Genomic DNA, 12,087 nt, shown 5'->3' with positions numbered 1-12,087 from the left:
AAGGAGTTACCTTTGATGAGAAGTGGGAAGAGCCAACCTCTTTGGGCTCTTGTGAGTATGAAAGTGTGGTATTTGATGATGAAGACATGAGGTTGAGTAAGCCAAATACTCTTAGCCTTTGTGAGTATGAGGGTGTGTCATTTGATGTGGATGTTGAGGTGTTGGAGGAAGAATTAATGAAGAAGAATGAAGCCCCCGTTTATGATTCTTATGGAGATAGCGATGATGACGAGCCTAAGGGATGGACATGTAATATCACCTTGCTTGAGGAGCCTATCCTTGAGACATTTGAGATACCCTACCATGAAGAAGAATGTCCTTTCCCTATTTCTCATGAAGACTACTTGACACCTACCATGGAGCCAATGATTGTTGAAGAAGATATGGTGGACCTTCTTCAAAAGGTCAAAACATCATACAAAAGCTACTTGGTGAAAAAGCTCAAAGAGAAGCTTGCTCGAGAAGCTACTTGTGGAAATTTGGCACCCACAATGACAACTTCTAAGGAACTCCATCATTAAAGCCATGACGATTCTCCTTCCACCTTGGAAGGATTGAAAAATCAAAATGCTATCATCATCACCAAAGTTGAAAAAGAAGGTAGTGAGTGGAAGTCTCCGGGCAACCATGAACCATACTTCTTACCTCATAATGACAAGAATCATGGGCTTCTTGGTTTGAAGCACTTCAAAAGCTCAAGTGCTAAGGGTAAGGTGAAGAAGAGAATATATGACAAGCTCCCTTGGCCAAATTTCGTATTCACTTGGAGAAACCCATACATATGCTTATTTGGAGCTTGTTCACAAGCCTTTGATCTTCTTCTAAGAGCCTTGAGCTCCATGGACAAAGAAAAGAACTTCAACAATTCAAACTAGTTTGGTGGAGTCCTATCTCAAACCACCATTTGTAAGATACCCTTTTCCCTTGACTTTGCATTACATTTAGCTTGCATTTGTATTATATTTCATATTGCATTTGCATTAGTTAGTTCATTTAGTATAGTTTGGATTGTAATATATCTCACATGATTCATGTAGATAGTTGCATATAGACTAGAATTCATGCATAGTCACTAATGACCAATCCTATTCTTTTCTACACTAGAAATAGTGTTTAAATCGGTTTGGGGAGGTTTGATCATAAGTGACCATAGTTTAAATCATGCATCATATAGTATAGTTTAGATTGCATTCACTTGTTATTTATGTCATATAGAATTGCATTTAGTTAGAGCATGCATTCATTCATACCATATCATTGCATTTGTACTTTATTTCAAAAAAAATCAAAAATCCAAAAACATGTTTTTCCTTTTTATTCCTACTCCTACATGTACATTGAGGACAATGTCCAAAATAAAGTGGGGGATGGGAATTTATATTCCAAAAATGCATAAAAATTGAAAAATTTCGAAAAATTACAAAAATATGTCTTTTATTTTCATAAAAACAAAACCCATAAAAATTTGAAAAATTTAAAAATCCAAAAACAAGTTCATTTCCTTTGTAGTGTAGTCATGTATATATTGTTGTATATATTTTGTTTGTTTTATCCTTGTTCACTTTGATTGACTACGCCACATCCGAGACATGAGGATATTGAAGACCGCATGGTATGATCTTTCCAATCTCCTTTTTCCTCTTTATGTTAATGACTATGTGGGTTTATTTTGATTGATGCGGTACAACAATGTGAACTTAGGACTTGCATTTAGTTTATTTGGCATATTAGTTGGTAGAATCATTTGCATTAGGATGTTTATATGCTAGTTGCATCATGGCATTTAGTTGCATGATAGAAAAATTTTGCGAAACCGTCTACTTGGGAAGCTTGACAAGTGTATATAGGCCCTAGTAGATGCTTTTTCTTCTTAAGACTTTGCTTGTTAGAATACTTGTAAAACACCCTAGGATGTGTCATACTAGTATCCTTTGACCCATGGTTTAAGGCCGAGTCAAGAGTACCTTGTGGTGTGATAACTCCTTGGCTACCGTTTATTCCAAGGTGACCCTTGAAACCATGCATACATCCATCATTCATCCATGTCCTACCATACATTTTTGTCATCAAAGGGAATGGGCACAAAAAGAAATCAAATTGAGTTCAATGAAATGAAAAGTGAAAGAAAGTTTGCAAAAATGCATCAAATGAAAAGAGGAGCAAAAATAGAACTCCTAAGCTTCAAATACAAGGCACCCTCGTTACTAATTGGGGTGACTTTGAAAATGTTCAAAAGAAAATGCAAAAAACTGTCAAGTGTTGAATTGCCAAAAATCAAAAAGAAATGACAAAGAAAGTGTTCTCAAATGTCAAATGCCACAAGAAATTGGGGGGAAAAACAAAAACAAAAGCAAACTCCCAAAATGAAACTCAAATATCTATTGATCCCTTTATCCATCGTATCCATTTTTATGCATGGTAGAGAGGGGACGACCCTTCTTCTTGTCTAGGCAAGAGGGGGAATTCCGCGATCCTCCAGTGTTTCTAACGCCATAGGGAGTCTACTCTTGACAAAAGCATTTAACGATTGAGGACAAAGGTACCCTAGCTTGACACATTTTGGAGGTGATTTATTGGTATCCTTCTAGGCTTAGTAGTTTGAACAAATTGCATCTATGAAGGATTGTGTACCCTTGTAGATAATTTCCGCCACTTAGATGAGGAAAGTGGCTATTCTTTTGTAGATGCATCCATTACCTGAGTTTGTGTGCTTAATGTTTGGATGTGTCGCCATTTTGGCAAGACCCACCTTGCCTTGCAAGAAGGCATCCTACCTCATGGTTGTCTTGTTGTGAGTTGAAGGGGCGGAGTGAGACCCGCTAATTGTCTCATATCGGCTATGTTATTAGGTTAGTTTAAATAAAGGTCTAGTTTTAGTCACCTCTTTACTCGGGACGAGTAAAGGTTCGGTTTGGGGATATTTGATGTGACCATAATTAGCGCACATTTAGTCCCCTAATTGAGCCTATTTTGCATACTATTATAACATTCTATGGCCATTTTATCCGTCAAAACCTTCCTATTTGCTTTTCTATCGCATTTCATATGTTTTGTAGAAAAGGAGATAATAAGGCGGAAATTCCCGTCTTTCGTGCATATTTGGAAGCCATTTGATGATATTAGATGGACTAGTATGAAGAGGAGGCAAGAATGATGACCAATGATGTAGGAATAAAGAGTATAAAGAAGGGTCATAAGGGTTAAAAGCAAGGATGACGAGAAGGAAGCCATTTATGAAGAAATTGCTCGGAAACTGAACCAAGGGTTGCTCATTTGGCTCTGAAAGTATGCTAGATGGAACGGCATCGAAAAATCAAGTGATCTAGGCTTTTGAATAACTCCAATAGGAGTCCGGATGAGAAAATAACGTCCGTTTTACAATCCGAGGTCAAACAAAGAAGCTGTTCGGGAATCCGCGCGTCCCGAGAAGAAGACGCTCGTCTTCCCCAATCCGCCCGGATTGTCCCCAATCCGCCCGTCTTCTGGCTGGGAAAAACAAGAAAATTCACTGGAGGAGAATCCGCCCGTCTTGCTTTAAATCCGCTCGGATTCCCTTGCTAAAATCCGAGCGTCTTCTCCCAAATCCGCTCGGATTGCCCCACCTGAATCCGCCCGGATTCCCTTGAATCCGCTCGGATTCCTCAGCCCAGATCCGACCGTCCCGACTCCCATCCGCACGGATTTCAGCACAACACGTTTTCATTCTTCTAGCAACGATAAGAGAAGCCCTTCTCTCGGACAATCCCGGAGTCTCCTTGCTCAACTTAAAAAGTGTAATTACTAGTTTAGTCCTTAGTTAACCCTAATGCATCCTCCCTAATTTCCACTATAAATACCCCATCTTTGTAATTAATCAAGGGGGCTCTTTATGTTGTTTTAGAGTAGAAAATCCTTCTTTAGATTAGATTAGGAGTAGATTAGAATAGATTACTCTTTAATCTTTCCACAAATTACACATTAATCTCTCTTTAATTATTGTTCAAGTTTATTATTCAAGTTTATTATTGGGTAATTGAAGATTATTGGGTTTATTGGGAGATTGACAACCTTCCATCAATCATCAAGTTCTTCTATTATTCTTTGCTTTATTGTTTGGATCATCTTAAGTTGGTATAATTCCTTTACTCTTTAATCTTTATTGTTCATTTCTTCATTCTATTATCATGTTTATACTTGTTGTGATGATTGACACCATTAATGACATGTTTCCCATGATAATGAGTGAGTAGTTTCTTTAGCTAGGATTAGTGGGTAATTAGGGGAAACCAACATGGGATTGATTCATGCTTAATCTAATATGTTTTCATAATCAAATTGCTTGCTTGTAGTGATGTCAACTTTATGCACATGTTATGTTTGATGAAATGCCAAGCCTATGAATCCTTGCATTTACAACCATCTCTTATCTATTCAACTTGACTTGTAAGACATAAACCAACTCGAGTCTTGTTAGACCATGCATAGAAGTTGATTAGGAGGAAAGTAAGTCGACTTGTAGGTGTTGTACAATCTAATCGATTCGGCTCCGGGACCCAACTCTTCCTAAGAACCGTAAGATATAACCCAACTCGGTTCCTCCACAACATTAATTGCTTGCAACCTTGTAAACATGTTTGTATGATCAACACCATGAATCCCCCATGACCCCATGATATCCTAGCACTTTTAATCAATTGTTTACATCTTTCTTTTATTACTTGTTTTACTATATTGCTTGCATTAGTATAGACACAACTACAAACCCAAACAAATCGTGACACTAGCATAAATTGAGATAGATAGACTTAGAACCCAAAGCACACCGTCCCATGGATCGACCTCGACTTACCGCTAACTAGTTGTTTGTTGAGTATTATAAATGTGTTTGATTGGATGAGTGACGACATCGTCCGGATCAAGGTCATAAACAAAATACATAAACAAAGTATAAGGATTTAGAATTAACCTTCGGTCCTAGCAAAATTGGCCTAAGAACAATATCAAAATTGATATTCGCCTATTAGTTGCACCCAAGACGATCTGAGATATGCCCTTTGATTATGCTAGAAATCGATCTAAAATTTTCTGTAAAATTTAGTTGTTTTTGTGTTTTGTGATGAGAGAGAGAAGGCAAGGTCAAGAAAAAGCATTAGGGTAGAAATAATTCTCTCCCTTTCTTTTTATACTCGATTTAATTATCGAGTTAATTAGGAAAGAATAATACTTTCCTAATTTTCGGCGATCAGACCGAAATAAGGACTATCAGCTCCTTATTTTTGGTCTTTCCAAAAATATATAATATGTGTTGAATTGTCATCTAGTAAGGATCGAACCCATGACCTCTTGGTATGTGTACCCTCACTATTACCACTATGACACATTCATCTTGTTGATATTAAATACAACTGATTATATTTAATTACGAATTAACAGATTAATTCGTCCAAGCTAACATTATATATATTTAAGTAAATATAACTTATTATATTTAATTTACGAATTGATTTAATTGTCTCAACTAATATTATTTAATTTTCATTAAATAATTATCTCATCAACACATCGACTAACTTTTTAGTCATTTTGGGCATCAATGTGATTATATTTCTATAACCACATTTCTCAAACACATCCTATAGGTGTGACCTTTAGGGACCAGTTGATCACCAGATTCGTATGATAATAACGTCAAACTTTCTAGCAAGCCAACCGTTATTAGGTAAACGTTAATCAACTGATTAAATATACGAAGTATACCCTTGTGAACCTATAAGAGATTTACAAATGTTATCACACTAATTTGTGGAGGACACAAGCTCCAACAAACTCCCACTTGTCCTCACAAGTGTATGTGCGATAACCGATTCTCATATCCTATAAAATTTCTCCCACTCAATGTAAAACAATTTGCAAATCCGAATTCACAAAGGTCGTATTTTACAAGCGATCAATATCCACTAGTAGAGATAAGACGATTGGCATCGCCACAGTGGCATCGGTTCTAGAGAAGACCGATGCCAACTGCAATTTAAATAGATATTGGCATCGGTTGTAACTATGAAACCGATGCCAATAGTGTTTTTGGATAATTGGCATCGGTTGTAAATAAAAAACCGATGCCAATTTAGCAGTATTGCCATCGGTCGTAAGATTAGAACCGATGCCAATTTTATACTTCCTCCATTTCAATCAATACCATACATTTGCCTTTTGAGCACTATTCACAAGTAGGGAGAATTTTCGATACAACTTCTAATATATAGCATAAAATATAGTCATGTGAGATCTTGTTTTAATTGTCTTACCGTGTACATTGTAAATAACAAATTTTTATAATTTTTACTAATATGGAACTAAAGATATGAACAAAAGAAAACAAGCATTGATATACGTGTATAAAGTAAATGTATGGAATTGAATGAAATGGAGGAAGTACAAAAATGTAAATTATGAATGACATCGGTTGTTTGTTTGAACCGATGCCAATGCTTAAATAAAAGGGTAAAATTATGAGTAGATTTTTCTAGAAAGCAATAAGATCGTGAGCCCACATTCCAATATTCCACTCCGTCCTCAACCTCGACACAGCCTGCTTTTCCGTGAGCCCACACGAGTCACAACCATCGCAACGCCTTCACGCAACCACCGCTACACCCAGATGCAACCACCACGACCAGAGTTTGCTTTGTTTGCCCTCGTCCCTAATTCCCTCACACGTTCTCCTCAACCCTAATTCTCTAGAGTCCCTTTGTATGCTCACCACCCACGGATCCCTTTCCCTCCACCGGCCAACAATGATCGATCGGGTACCACCGTCGACGTCAAGGCACAGCACGGTCCATCGCATATTACCCTCGGCTCTGTCTTCTCTTCGTATTTGAAAGGTATACCCTAATTTAATCGAATTATTCATAAATCTCGAACCACACAAGGGTTTCTGTTTAGCTTTTACATAATGTAATAGTTTACATTTTGTTTATATTCATGTATAGGTGTTGAATTGCGTAGTTCAAAGCTTAGGGTTTGTGAAAAATAGGGATTAAGATTATAATATGAATTAGGATTAAATTTGGGCTTTATGTGTCGATTTAGTGGTTACATTAAATGGATAATATTTTGAATATATTTCATGAAATTCTCAGTATTTGAATCATTATTCACATTCCAACATCAGGCAAGTTAAGTGCGTCAACACGATACATACGAACTACAAAGTACTCCCTCCGTCCCAATCATTTGTTTACCTTTTATTAAAATATTCCTCACAAAGAATATGGACAATTTGTGGACCGATTCTTGCTCCACTATATATGACTGAGTGAAAAACGGTCTTGAATGGTTGGTTTGTAGATGGTATGAACTTTTGACAAGGTGTGAGAAGATACTGAAGTGAGATTGATGCTCAATTATTGAAAGAACTCAGTTATGAGACTTGATAACCAGTTATTGTGAGTATCATGTTAGCTTGAAATTTACTCCGTAATTCATTAGCTTGTATTAGTGTCATTGGTTTCTAATCTCAATTCTTTATATTGGCGTCTACCTGCATTATTTTATCTAATATAAGTAGTGGAGTAACAAGTGTAATCAATAAACCTTAAAGTAAGTGGATAGGAATTGCGTGATCAAAATAGGTTAAGTCAACACTGTAACAAACAGAAAATATGAGATCAAGTTCGGGAAATCCTTTCTCGCTAAAGCTAGTCAAGACTGCATTGTTGCGCTTTCACTTGTGTGCTTGACAGTTGACACTAGCTCACATGGTTCAGAGCTTTCTTTTGTTGTGCTTTTATCAAGTCAGTGATCATGTTTAAATTAACGAGCCTTGGTAGTTTCATTATTTGATACGAGTAATATGCTATACTTTTTCCATTTTTAGGGTCTTTCTATGCCTTGTGTGCATAATGTCTTCCTTAGTTTTAGGCTTTTTGATTTTTTTTTGATGACAAGTAAATAAGGACTTCTAAAGGACGTTAATTATTATTAATCTTATTCTCCGTGTTGCTGATTAAGCACCTTGAAAGTCTTCACTCGGGTAAACTACCAAGGTCCCTCCTTTTCTCCTTCTTTATTTCATTGAATTTATTTGTTTAGTTACTAGCCATATTTTGGACATGAGTATATACTTGTTTGTTCCGCTCCATTGAGTTGTATACTATGTGTCTATGTTTACTGGTTTCTTGCCGAGTTACGCTTTCGCCTTCCCTTTGCTTCGCTTTAGTTTGCCTTGACGTCGCTTCCTACCTGCATAACTTCTCAATGCTTTCACTCTAATGTGCTTTCGCCAAACATGTTTAAATTATCGTTATATTACTGAACTTGGTTAAATATTGGCTGGTTATTTGATATTAATTATGACTTGTTCTTTCTGTTTTGGTTGTTATAGAATCTATAATCTATAAATATAATTAAAAGGCAAGACTTACGAGTACACGTGGCAGTGTAACTTTGATGCATACCTTATAGAAAAGCATTCACCACGTTTCTCGCTTAGTCAAACCAACAAGTAAAGAAAAATCTACGGAGTAATTAATTGTGATGTTGCAAATTCGAAACGCTCAAAGGGATCACCATTACTTCTACTAATTACTTCTACTAATTGGTTTCTCTGACTTTTACTCTTCCCCCTTATATCTTCTTCAACCCCTACAATTCCTATGTGTTCATCTCCCTATTCACCTTCTTGCCAATAAATGCCGAAACGTCTTACATTAGTTAATTTAAGGTGATGGTGATTTTGCTTTCTCGAAAATATATTACCGAGTATTTGATTATTTTGATTAGAACTGATTCCATGATCTTATATGAATATGATTCTAGATTTTTATTACATTATCTCGGTATATGACTAACCTTGTAAGGAGTATGAAATTACTACCTCTTAATTTTTTTTGAATTTGTTTTTATTATTTGTTTAGTTGTTGATGTAGGAGTATGAAATTACTACCTCTTAATTTTTTTTTATTATTTGTTTAGTTGTTGATGTTGAAGTGCTGAGTAATCTTCAATCATATGTAATTTTCTCTTCCCTTTTTTTTGTTTGTGTTTGTTTAGTATAATTATTAGTATGACATCTGACTAGAACATTAAATATATGATTACTTGTTACAGTATGAGGGCTTAACCTTTCCGCTCTTCTCTTGTATATGGACAACACGCTTTGGTGTCTTTTAATACATAGTTATCACCTCTTTTGGTTTTCGTTAATCAATGACCTATACTCTATTACTTGTTAAGAAATGTTTTTTCTTCTTCTTATCAGTATGTAGGAGTATACGACCCTTTGGAATTTCTCTTCTGATCGCTGGATTTGATGAGAATGGTATAGCAGGTACTTTATTTGTTATTTCAAATCAGGCAAAGACTCCCTCTCCCACAGATTATTGTCACTTTATGCAATTCTAAGGAGTTCAAGTTGTCTAAAGCATAGGAGTGATGATCATATCTAAATTAGAATTGTAGTTTTAACGCGGCAGTCCTGATATTTGTTGTTTATACTCTTGTTGATCTAAATAATAGACAATACTTGCTATTTGGGGCGGAAGTGTTGAGACATTTTTTTATATGTGGCAGTGTGGCTTATGTTATATTTACATGTATCTGTTTATGAACATTTTCTCCAAGAAACCAAAGGATAACCTAATTAGGCTCCCTTTTGTTAAATATTTTGATGTCCTTTTTCCTAATTCAAGTTGGTTTTGGGACTTGACTCACTTACACTTGCTCAAAATCAACTAATCAGGCTCCCAGTGTGATGGTTTTTAGGAGTCCTGTGATATTCCAACAACATAGTCAGGTTTACGCTAACACGCTAGACAAGACATGTCCGCCTTTTGTATTGGCAGAACTGACGAAACTACGTTTGTGTCTGGCAAGTTAGGCCTATGATACGCTGCTTTTGTTCTTGATTGATTTATTTTTAAGGCCTTCCAGCTCCATTCCATAATTGAAAATCTTTGGACTTAGTTTGTTACGGTTCTTACTCCCAAGTCATATTGATTCTGATATAGCTGGATTTATCGAATCGTAGTAGATTTTATTTACTTTGATAGATTGACTTAACATGACATAATCTATTGAACCTTACCCAAATTAATATGTTAATTAAGCCGTATTGACTAGAAGCATCTAGTACTCCCTGGCCTTTTGATAAAGCCTGATGACCGTTGGTGTTGATTTGAAGTTCTATATCAACTTCTTTACAAAAAATGATACTTATTATCTACTCGTCGAGTATCAAGTTACGGGGTTCTTGGAGAAGTCTTGTTCTTGTGGGGTAAAATTTGATTTTTTGTTGGATGTTTGCGTAATTAAAAGAGTCAGTAGTTATAAGATTTTAGTGTTTTAGTATGGAAAAAACTTGACGCTTTGTTGGGAAACTCAAATTGATTTTTGTTATTTAATGTGTCGAAACTTTACCATCGACTTTGTTGTGTTGGGGTTGATGACAAGGGCTAACATATTTCCTTATGTGTCTTAGTAGTGATTGTGATTGTTTAGCATGAACCTAAATCTCAAACAAGAGCACGGGAGAAGTAGATGTGATCTTGCGCATGTGCGAAGCATTCTGACTAAGAGACTACATTAGGGTAAGAAATGCTCATTGTTTATGTATTTATAATTGTAGTAGTTCTGACTAAGCAACTACTTAGGGACTAAACTGAAATGATTTTCAGTAACCTAAAGTTTTTAAGTAAAAAAAACGAGGTCTGCAGAAATACAAGCATTGTTAGTTTCTTATGTGTGTGTCTCTTTTACTTGATTATTCTCTAAAGTTGTCTGCACACCGTTAATATTCTTTAGGAGGGTGTCACAGAAGAACAGATGCTGCAATACATGGGGCCGAACACACGCATGACAACATCACAAGCAAAGCAGCTTATTGAGGTTTATATATGATGTAGTGAACGGTTGATCTAGATACTCGAATAGTTAAGGGTTTATATGTATGTGATTTTGTTGCTGGATACAATTCTTTGAATGGTTGTATTAGATTTGGATTTGTTGGTATTGAAGTTATGAAATTTGGATTGCTCAATTTATAAAGAGAGTGTCGAATTTTCTATAGCTTTTAGAAAATAAAATGCGATATGATTGTCAAATTTTCTATAGCCAATAATTTATTTATTGGCTAGGCACAATTTTTTTTTAATTGTTGTAATTGATGATTGACATCGGTTCCTAAGTTACAACCGATGCCATTAACGCAAAAATTGGCATCGGTTCTTATGGTACAACCGATGCCAATATGTGTAAATTGCCATCGGTTACAACCGATGCTAATTGAATAACAACCGATGCCAATATGTGTAAATTGGCATCGGTTCATGAACCGATGCCAATTCAAAAAAATGTCATTGGCATCGCCCGCATTGGCATCGGTTGGGAACCGATGCCAATCACTGTTTATAACCGATGCCAATTGCATTAATTGTACTAGTGATCAAGAGTGGTTTCCCCGACTAGAAAGTAACTTAACTGATAAACGAATCATCATTCGAGCATGGCCATGCACAGTATGAAATGACCCAGAAAAAATCTACTTAGCCCCAGTTACGGTAGACCGTGAGAAAGAAACCAAAGTCACCCAAAAACTGCCTTAATCTCAAGAGACAGTTGATAGTCAAAAGAATCGACTCTAGGAACACAATGGATGTCCTATCCACGACCTGGCACCGAATGTTATTAAACATTTAGGACTCCATTACGTTGTCACAAAAAGTTGTCCTACGAGGTATCGTCATAATCTCGTATCTGTGATCGATTAGTCAACCGTTTAACTTATGGCTCGTTGAACCCACCATCAATCGACTGCACAATATAATAGCCGGAGTTATCAGCTCACATTGGCGATTACAGACCAAAACAAATATAATGTAATTCAGTTCACTTTGTGGCGTTCAATGTTGTCAGTACAATCCACATGAAAAACAAAATATTATATATATAAAACGATGAAGTTATAAATAGTATATGAAAAAGATAATGTATCAAATCCATAATCAAGTACTACAACTCAGCAACATGTTTAATTCCCATGGAGTTAACATGCCCTACATGCTTATCATAATTCAACGGTTTGGTGAGAGGATCCGCGATGTTATCATC

The 12,087-nt window shown here is 36.0% G+C and overlaps 1 long non-coding RNA gene across 4 annotated transcripts; it reads left to right on the top strand.

Moving 5' to 3' along the window:
- The first annotated feature begins 7,981 nt into the window (after positions 1–7,981).
- Positions 7,982–11,046, top strand: LOC141653452 (uncharacterized). Of its 4 annotated transcripts, none has more exons than XR_012547411.1 (5): positions 7,986–8,014; positions 8,956–8,993; positions 9,242–9,310; positions 10,460–10,568; positions 10,783–11,046. It is a non-coding gene; the product is annotated as an uncharacterized LOC141653452 (long non-coding RNA). The 4 variants fall into 4 exon arrangements; XR_012547409.1 differs by having other exon boundaries at positions 7,986–8,027; positions 10,463–10,568; XR_012547407.1 differs by having other exon boundaries at positions 7,986–8,027.
- Positions 11,047–12,087: the final 1,041 nt, after the last annotated feature.

This window comes from Silene latifolia, chromosome 4 (assembly GCF_048544455.1).
Source record: "Silene latifolia isolate original U9 population chromosome 4, ASM4854445v1, whole genome shotgun sequence".
Classification (NCBI taxonomy): Eukaryota; Viridiplantae; Streptophyta; class Magnoliopsida; order Caryophyllales; family Caryophyllaceae; genus Silene; species Silene latifolia.
The sequence above is the reverse complement of the archived record's forward strand: the minus strand, read 5'-3'. Positions and strand labels throughout refer to the sequence as shown.